This window comes from Columba livia, unplaced genomic scaffold, assembly GCF_036013475.1.
Source record: "Columba livia isolate bColLiv1 breed racing homer unplaced genomic scaffold, bColLiv1.pat.W.v2 Scaffold_105, whole genome shotgun sequence".
NCBI lineage: Eukaryota > Metazoa > Chordata > Aves > Columbiformes > Columbidae > Columba > Columba livia.
The window spans coordinates 700351-710355 of record NW_027043010.1 but is presented as its reverse complement, the minus strand read 5'-3'; positions in this window follow the sequence as shown (position 1 = coordinate 710355).

Below are 10005 nucleotides of genomic sequence, written 5' to 3'. Positions count from 1 at the left end.
GTGTCTCAAGTAGCTGGGGTTTCTGCTTGGGCCTAATCCATACGGTCTCATGGCTTTCCTCCTCGTCTGAAGACAAATGTGCTAGAAACTATAAAGCAAAAACATGTCCTGCAGCCTAGCCTTGCCTTGCCTGTCCTTGCCTGTCCCAGCCTTGCCTTCTTTCCTTCTCATCCTGTTCTGTGTCCCATCCTCTCTCACTAAGCCCTCGTCTGGCTGCATGTCTCTTCTTTCCTTTTCTCTCACTCTCCTGCTTCCTGCCTCTTTTCTTGCAATTCCTCCATCTCACACCTGCAGCCCAACACTACTTTTTATTCTTCCTTCCCTTTCTCCTGCTCCCTTCGCTTTCTCCCTCTGTCCCATATCTTTCTTCCCGACTTGTCTCTTGCAGACCTTGGGCCAAACTGGCCCCAAGTCTGGGCATGGTTTGACAAGTTTTCAGAGGCCTGGCTGGTGGCAGCAGGGACACCAGGCAGTGACAGGCCCGGGGCTGACAGGCTCCCCATCCCCTAGGGGGCGCCTGGCTGCCACACCCAGCTGACATAGAACCTTTGTCACAATGCCCGCTACTGTGGCGAGGATGCGGTGGCTCTGCAGGTGACAGGGACACTGCAGGACTTGGTGTCAGCTCAGCAATTTCTCACTTCCCCTAAGAAGCGGAATTCTGCAAATTGCTGCCTTTGCTCTTGAAAGGATGTCATCAGGTGGGTGTTTTGGTGTCATACACTGAAAACAGAGCAGAAACTGTGAAATATTCCCATGATATGCATGGTCCCTGCCCCAAAGCACCATGACTCAGCCTAAGGAGATCTGCAGCTTATTTTTTTGTACTGCCAGCAGATTGTGGAAGTACAGTATAAAAACCATCCTTATGGAGAGATCTTGGTATTTTAGGCTTAGTCTAAGTGTCTCAAGTAGCTGGGGTTTTTGCTTGGGCCTAATCCATACGGTCTTATGGCTTTCCTCCTCGTCTGAAGACGAATGTGCTAGAAACTATAAAGCAAAAACATGTCCTGCAGCCTAGCCTTGCCTTGCCTGTCCTTGCCTGTCCTAGCCTTGCCTTATGTCCTTCTCATCCTGTTCTCTGTCCCATCCTCTCTCACTAAGCCCTCGTCTGGCTGCATGTCTCTTCTTTCCTTTTCTCTCACTCTCCTGCCTCCCGCCTCTTTTCTTGCAATTCCTCCATCTCACTCCTGCAGCCCAACACTACTTTTTATTCTTCCTTCCCTTTCTCCTGCTCCCTTCGCTTTCTCCCTCTGTCCCATATCTTTCTTCCCGACTTGTCTCTTGGAGACTTTGGGCCAAACTGGCCCCAAGTCTAGGCATGGTTTGACAAGTTTTCAGAGGCCTGGCTGGTGGCAGCAGGGACACCAGGCAGTGACAGGCCCGGGGCTGACAGGCTCCCCATCCCCTAGGGGGCGCCTGGCTGCCACACCCAGCTGACAAAGAACCTTTGTCACAATGCCCGCTACCGTGGCGAGGATGCGGTGGCTCTGCAGGTGACAGGGACACTGCAGGACTTGGTGTCAGCTCAGCAATTTCTCACTTCCCCTAAGAAGCGGAATTCTGCAAATTGCTGCCTTTGCTCTTGAAAGGATGTCATCAGGTGGGTGTTTTGGTGTCATACACTGAAAACAGAGCAGAAACTGTGAACTATTCCCATGATATGCATGGTCCCTGCCCCAAAGCACCATGACTCAGCCTAAGGAGATCTGCAGCTTATTGTTTTGTACTGCCAGCAGATTGTGGAAGTACAGTATAAAAACCATCCTTATGGAGAGATCTTGGTATTTTAGGCTTAGTCTAAGTGTCTCAAGTAGCTGGGGTTTTTGCTTGGGCCTAATCCATACGGTCTTATGGCTTTCCTCCTCGTCTGAAGACGAATGTGCTAGAAACTATAAAGCAAAAACATGTCCTGCAGCCTAGCCTTGCCTTGCCTGTCCTTGCCTGTCCTAGCCTTGCCTTATGTCCTTCTCATCCTGTTCTCTGTCCCATCCTCTCTCACTAAGCCCTCGTCTGGCTGCATGTCTCTTCTTTCCTTTTCTCTCACTCTCCTGCCTCCCGCCTCTTTTCTTGCAATTCCTCCATCTCACTCCTGCAGCCCAACACTACTTTTTATTCTTCCTTCCCTTTCTCCTGCTCCCTTCGCTTTCTCCCTCTGTCCCATATCTTTCTTCCCGACTTGTCTCTTGGAGACTTTGGGCCAAACTGGCCCCAAGTCTGGGCATGGTTTGACAAGTTTTCAGAGGCCTGGCTGGTGGCAGCAGGGACACCAGGCAGTGACAGGCCCGGGGCTGACAGGCTCCCCATCCCCTAGGGGGCGCCTGGCTGCCACACCCAGCTGACAAAGAACCTTTGTCACAATGCCCGCTACCGTGGCGAGGATGCGGTGGCTCTGCAGGTGACAGGGACACTGCAGGACTTGGTGTCAGCTCAGCAATTTCTCACTTCCCCTAAGAAGCGGAATTCTGCAAATTGCTGCCTTTGCTCTTGAAAGGATGTCATCAGGTGGGTGTTTTGGTGTCATACACTGAAAACAGAGCAGAAACTGTGAAATATTCCCATGATATGCATGGTCCCTGCCCCAAAGCACCATGACTCAGCCTAAGGAGATCTGCAGCTGATTTTTTTGTACTGCCAGCAGATTGTGGAAGTACAGTATAAAAACCATCCTTATGGAGAGATCTTGGTATTTTAGGCTTAGTCTAAGTGTCTCAAGTAGCTGGGGTTTTTGCTTGGGCCTAATCCATACGGTCTTATGGCTTTCCTCCTCGTCTGAAGACGAATGTGCTAGAAACTACAAAGCAAAAACATGTCCTGCAGCCTAGCCTTGCCTTGCCTTTCCTTGCCTGTCCTAGCCTTGCCTTATGTCCTTCTCATCCTGTTCTCTGTCCCATCCTCTCTCACTAAGCCCTCGTCTGGCTGCATGTCTCTTCTTTCCTTTTCTCTCACTCTCCTGCTTCCTGCCTCTTTTCTTGCAATTCCTCCATCTCACTCCTGCAGCCCAACACTACTTTTTATTCTTCCTTCCCTTTCTCCTGCTCCCTTCGCTTTCTCCCTCTGTCCCATATCTTTCTTCCCGACTTGTCTCTTGCAGACTTTGGGCCAAACTGGCCCCAAGTCTGGGCATGGTTTGACAAGTTTTCAGAGGCCTGGCTGGTGGCAGCAGGGACACCAGGCAGTGACAGGCCCGGGGCTGACAGGCTCCCCATCCCCTAGGGGGCGCCTGGCTGCCACACCCAGCTGACATAGAACCTTTGTCACAATGCCCGCTACCGTGGCGAGGATGCGGTGGCTCTGCAGGTGACAGGGACACTGCAGGACTTGGTGTCAGCTCAGCAATTTCTCACTTCCCCTAAGAAGCGGAATTCTGCAAATTGCTGCCTTTGCTCTTGAAAGGATGTCATCAGGTGGGTGTTTTGGTGTCATACACTGAAAACAGAGCAGAAACTGTGAAATATTCCCATGATATGCATGGTCCCTGCCCCAAAGCACCATGACTCAGCCTAAGGATATCTGCAGCTTATTTTTTTGTACTGCCAGCAGATTGTGGAAGTACAGCATAAAAACCATCCTTATGGAGAGATCTTGGTATTTTAGGCTTAGTCTAAGTGTCTCAAGTAGCTGGGGTTTCTGCTTGGGCCTAATCCATACGGTCTTATGGCTTTCCTCCTCGTCTGAAGACGAATGTGCTAGAAACTATAAAGCAAAAACATGTCCTGCAGCCTAGCCTTGCCTTGCCTGTCCTTGCCTGTCCTAGCCTTGCCTTATGTCCTTCTCATCCTGTTCTCTGTCCCATCCTCTCTCACTAAGCCCTCGTCTGGCTGCATGACTCTTCTTTCCTTTTCTCTCACTCTCCTGCCTCCCGCCTCTTTTCTTGCAATTCCTCCATCTCACTCCTGCAGCCCAATACTACTTTTTATTCTTCCTTCCCTTTCTCCTGCTCCCTTCGCTTTCTCCCTCTGTCCCATATCTTTCTTCCCGACTTGTCTCTTGCAGACCTTGGGCCAAACTGGCCCCAAGTCTGGGCATGGTCTGACAAGTTTTCAGAGGCCTGGCTGGTGGCAGCTGGGACAGCAGGCAGTGACAGGCCCGGGGCTGACAGGCTCCCCATCCCCTAGGGGGCGCCTGGCTGCCACACCCAGCTGACATAGAACCTTTGTCACAATGCCCGCTACCGTGGCGAGGATGCGGTGGCTCTGCAGGTGACAGGGACACTGCAGGACTTGGTGTCAGCTCAGCAATTTCTCACTTCCCCTAAGAAGCGGAATTCTGCAAATTGCTGCCTTTGCTCTTGAAAGGATGTCATCAGGTGGGTGTTTTGGTGTCATACACTGAAAACAGAGCAGAAACTGTGAAATATTCCCATGATATGCATGGTCCCTGCCCCAAAGCACCATGACTCAGCCTAAGGAGATCTGCAGCTTATTTTTTTGTACTGCCAGCAGATTGTGGAAGTACAGTATAAAAACCATCCTTATGGAGAGATCTTGGTATTTTAGGCTTAGTCTAAGTGTCTCAAGTAGCTGGGGTTTTTGCTTGGGCCTAATCCATACGGTCTTATGGCTTTCCTCCTCGTCTGAAGACGAATGTGCTAGAAACTACAAAGCAAAAACATGTCCTGCAGCCTAGCCTTGCCTTGCCTGTCCTTGCCTGTCCTAGCCTTGCCTTATGTCCTTCTCATCCTGTTCTCTGTCCCATCCTCTCTCACTAAGCCCTCGTCTGGCTGCATGTCTCTTCTTTCCTTTTCTCTCACTCTCCTGCCTCCCGCCTCTTTTCTTGCAATTCCTCCATCTCACTCCTGCAGCCCAACACTACTTTTTATTCCTCCTTCCCTTTCTCCTGCTCCCTTCGCTTTCTCCCTCTGTCCCATATCTTTCTTCCCGACTTGTCTCTTGGAGACTTTGGGCCAAACTGGCCCCATGTCTGGGCATGGTTTGACAAGTTTTCAGAGGCCTGGCTGGTGGCAGCTGGGACACCAGGCAGTGACAGGCCCGGGGCTGACAGGCTCCCCATCCCCTAGGGGGAGCCTGGCTGCCACACCCAGCTGACATAGAACCTTTGTCACAATGCCCGCTACCGTGGCGAGGATGCGGTGGCTCTGCAGGTGACAGGGACACTGCAGGACTTGGTGTCAGCTCAGCAATTTCTCACTTCCCCTAAGAAGCGGAATTCTGCAAATTGCTGCCTTTGCTCTTGAAAGGATGTCATCAGGTGGGTGTTTTGGTGTCATACACTGAAAACAGAGCAGAAACTGTGAAATATTCCCATGATATGCATGGTCCCTGCCCCAAAGCACCATGACTCAGCCTAAGGAGATCTGCAGCTTATTTTTTTGTACTGCCAGCAGATTGTGGAAGTACAGTATAAAAACCATCCTTATGGAGAGATCTTGGTATTTTAGGCTTAGTCTAAGTGTCTCAAGTAGCTGGGGTTTTTGCTTGGGCCTAATCCATACGGTCTTATGGCTTTCCTCCTCGTCTGAAGACGAATGTGCTAGAAACTACAAAGCAAAAACATGTCCTGCAGCCTAGCCTTGCCTTGCCTGTCCTTGCCTGTCCTAGCCTTGCCTTATGTCCTTCTCATCCTGTTCTCTGTCCCATCCTCTCTCACTAAGCCCTCGTCTGGCTGCATGTCTCTTCTTTCCTTTTCTCTCACTCTCCTGCCTCCCGCCTCTTTTCTTGCAATTCCTCCATCTCACTCCTGCAGCCCAACACTACTTTTTATTCTTCCTTCCCTTTCTCCTGCTCCCTTCGCTTTCTCCCTCTGTCCCATATCTTTCTTCCCGACTTGTCTCTTGGAGACTTTGGGCCAAACTGGCCCCAAGTCTGGGCATGGTTTGACAAGTTTTCAGAGGCCTGGCTGGTGGCAGCAGGGACACCAGGCAGTGACAGGCCCGGGGCTGACAGGCTCCCCATCCCCTAGGGGGCGCCTGGCTGCCACACCCAGCTGACATAGAACCTTTGTCACAATGCCTGCTACCGTGGCGAGGATGCTGTGGCTCTGCAGGTGACAGGGACACTGCAGGACTTGGTGTCAGCTCAGCAATTTCTCACATCCCCTAAGAAGCGGAATTCTGCAAATTGCTGCCTTTGCTCTTGAAAGGATGTCATCAGGTGGGTGTTTTGGTGTCATACACGGAAAACAGAGCAGAAACTGTGAAATATTCCCATGATATGCATGGTCCCTGCCCCAAAGCACCATGATTCAGCCTAAGGAGATCTGCAGCTTATTTTTTTGTACTGCCAGCAGATTGTGGAAGTACAGTATAAAAACCATCCTTATGGAGAGATCTTGGTATTTTAGGCTTAGTCAAAGTGTCTCAAGTAGCTGGGGTTTTTGCTTGGGCCTAATCCATACGGTCTTATGGCTTTCCTCCTCGTCTGAAGACGAATGTGCTAGAAACTATAAAGCAAAACATGTCCTGCAGCCTAGCCTTGCCTTGCCTGTCCTTGCCTGTCCTAGCCTTGCCTTATGTCCGTCTCATCCTGTTCTCTGTCCCATCCTCTCTCACTAAGCCCTCGTCTGGCTGCATGTCTCTTCTTTCCTTTTCTCTCACTCTCCTGCTTCCCGCCTCTTTTCTTGCAATTCCTCCATCTCACTCCTGAAGCCCAACACTACTTTTTATTCTTCCTTCCCTTTCTCCTGCTCCCTTCGCTTTCTCCCTCTGTCCCATATCTTTCTTCCCGACTTGTCTCTTGCAGACCTTGGGCCAAACTGGCCCCAAGTCTGGGCATGGTCTGACAAGTTTTCAGAGGCCTGGCTGGTGGCAGCTGGGACAGCAGGCAGTGACAGGCCCGGGGCTGACAGGCTCCCCATCCCCTAGGGGGCGCCTGGCTGCCACACCCAGCTGACATAGAACCTTTGTCACAATGCCCGCTACCGTGGCGAGGATGCGGTGGCTCTGCAGGTGACAGGGACACTGCAGGACTTGGTGTCAGCTCAGCAATTTCTCACTTCCCCTAAGAAGCGGAATTCTGCAAATTGCTGCCTTTGCTCTTGAAAGGATGTCATCAGGTGGGTGTTTTGGTGTCATACACTGAAAACAGAGCAGAAACTGTGAAATATTCCCATGATATGCATGGTCCCTGCCCCAAAGCACCATGACTCAGCCTAAGGAGATCTGCAGCTTATTTTTTTGTACTGCCAGCAGATTGTGGAAGTACAGTATAAAAACCATCCTTATGGAGAGATCTTGGTATTTTAGGCTTAGTCTAAGTGTCTCAAGTAGCTGGGGTTTTTGCTTGGGCCTAATCCATACGGTCTTATGGCTTTCCTCCTCGTCTGAAGACGAATGTGCTAGAAACTACAAAGCAAAAACATGTCCTGCAGCCTAGCCTTGCCTTGCCTGTCCTTGCCTGTCCTAGCCTTGCCTTATGTCCTTCTCATCCTGTTCTCTGTCCCATCCTCTCTCACTAAGCCCTCGTCTGGCTGCATGTCTCTTCTTTCCTTTTCTCTCACTCTCCTGCCTCCCGCCTCTTTTCTTGCAATTCCTCCATCTCACTCCTGCAGCCCAACACTACTTTTTATTCCTCCTTCCCTTTCTCCTGCTCCCTTCGCTTTCTCCCTCTGTCCCATATCTTTCTTCCCGACTTGTCTCTTGGAGACTTTGGGCCAAACTGGCCCCATGTCTGGGCATGGTTTGACAAGTTTTCAGAGGCCTGGCTGGTGGCAGCTGGGACACCAGGCAGTGACAGGCCCGGGGCTGACAGGCTCCCCATCCCCTAGGGGGAGCCTGGCTGCCACACCCAGCTGACATAGAACCTTTGTCACAATGCCCGCTACCGTGGCGAGGATGCGGTGGCTCTGCAGGTGACAGGGACACTGCAGGACTTGGTGTCAGCTCAGCAATTTCTCACTTCCCCTAAGAAGCGGAATTCTGCAAATTGCTGCCTTTGCTCTTGAAAGGATGTCATCAGGTGGGTGTTTTGGTGTCATACACTGAAAACAGAGCAGAAACTGTGAAATATTCCCATGATATGCATGGTCCCTGCCCCAAAGCACCATGACTCAGCCTAAGGAGATCTGCAGCTTATTTTTTTGTACTGCCAGCAGATTGTGGAAGTACAGTATAAAAACCATCCTTATGGAGAGATCTTGGTATTTTAGGCTTAGTCTAAGTGTCTCAAGTAGCTGGGGTTTTTGCTTGGGCCTAATCCATACGGTCTTATGGCTTTCCTCCTCGTCTGAAGACGAATGTGCTAGAAACTATAAAGCAAAAACATGTCCTGAAGCCTAGCCTTGCCTTGCCTGTCCTTGCCTGTCCTAGCCTTGCCTTATGTCCTTCTCATCCTGTTCTCTGTCCCATCGTCTCTCACTAAGCCCTCGTCTGGCTGCATGTCTCTTCTTTCCTTTTCTCTCACTCTCCTGCTTCCCGCCTCTTTTCTTGCAATTCCTCCATCTCACTCCTGCAGCCCAACACTACTTTTTATTCTTCCTTCCCTTTCTTCTGCTCCCTTCGCTTTCTCCCTCTGTCCCATATCTTTCTTCCCGACTTGTCTCTTGCAGACCTTGGGCCAAACTGGCCCCAAGTCTGGGCATGGTTTGACAAGTTTTCAGAGGCCTGGCTGGTGGCAGCAGGGCCAGCAGGCACTGACAGGCCCGGGGCTGACAGGCTCCCCATCCCCTAGGGGGCGCCTGGCTGCCACACCCAGCTGACATAGAACCTTTGTCACAATGCCCGCTACCGTGGCGAGGATGCGGTGGCTCTGCAGGTGACAGGGACACTGCAGGACTTGGTGTCAGCTCAGCAATTTCTCACTTCCCCTAAGAAGCGGAATTCTGCAAATTGCTGCCTTTGCACTTGAAAGGATGTCATCAGGTGGGTGTTTTGGTGTCATACACTGAAAACAGAGCAGAAACTCTGAAATATTCCCATGATATGCATGGTCCCTGCCCCAAAGCACCATGACTCAGCCTAAGGAGATCTGCAGCTTATTTTTTTGTACTGCCAGCAGATTGTGGAAGTACAGTATAAAAACCATCCTTATGGAGAGATCTTGGTATTTTAGGCTTAGTCTAAGTGTCTCAAGTAGCTGGGGTTTTTGCTTGGGCCTAATCCATACGGTCTTATGGCTTTCCTCCTCGTCTGAAGACGAATGTGCTAGAAACTACAAAGCAAAAACATGTCCTGCAGCCTAGCCTTGCCTTGCCTGTCCTTGCCTTTCCTAGCCTTGCCTTATGTCCTTCTCATCCTGTTCTCTGTCCCATCCTCTCTCACTAAGCCCTCGTCTGGCTGCATGTCTCTTCTTTCCTTTTCTCTCACTCTCCTGCCTCCCGCCTCTTTTCTTGCAATTCCTCCATCTCACTCCTGCAGCCCAACACTACTTTTTATTCTTCCTTCCCTTTCTCCTGCTCCCCTCGCTTTCTCCCTGTGACCCATATCTTTCTTCCCGACTTGTCTCTTGGAGACTTTGGGCCAAACTGGCCCCATGTCTGGGCATGGTTTGACAAGTTTTCAGAGGCCTGGCTGGTGGCAGCTGGGACACCAGGCAGTGACAGGCCCGGGGCTGACAGGCTCCCCATCCCCTAGGGGGCGCCTGGCTGCCACACCCAGCTGACATAGAACCTTTGTCACAATGCCCGCTACCGTGGCGAGGATGCGGTGGCTCTGCAGGTGACAGGGACACTGCAGGACTTGGTGTCAGCTCAGCAATTTCTCACTTCCCCTAAGAAGCGGAATTCTGCAAATTGCTGCCTTTGCTCTTGAAAGGATGTCATCAGGTGGGTGTTTTGGTGTCATACACTGAAAACAGAGCAGAAACTGTGAAATATTCCCATGATATGCATGGTCCCTGCCCCAAAGCACCATGACTCAGCCTAAGGAGATCTGCAGCTTATTTTTTTGTACTGCCAGCAGATTGTGGAAGTACAGTATAAAAACCATCCTTATGGAGAGATCTTGGTATTTTAGGCTTAGTCTAAGTGTCTCAAGTAGCTGGGGTTTTTGCTTGGGCCTAATCCATACGGTCTTATGGCTTTCCTCCTCGTCTGAAGACGAATGTGCTA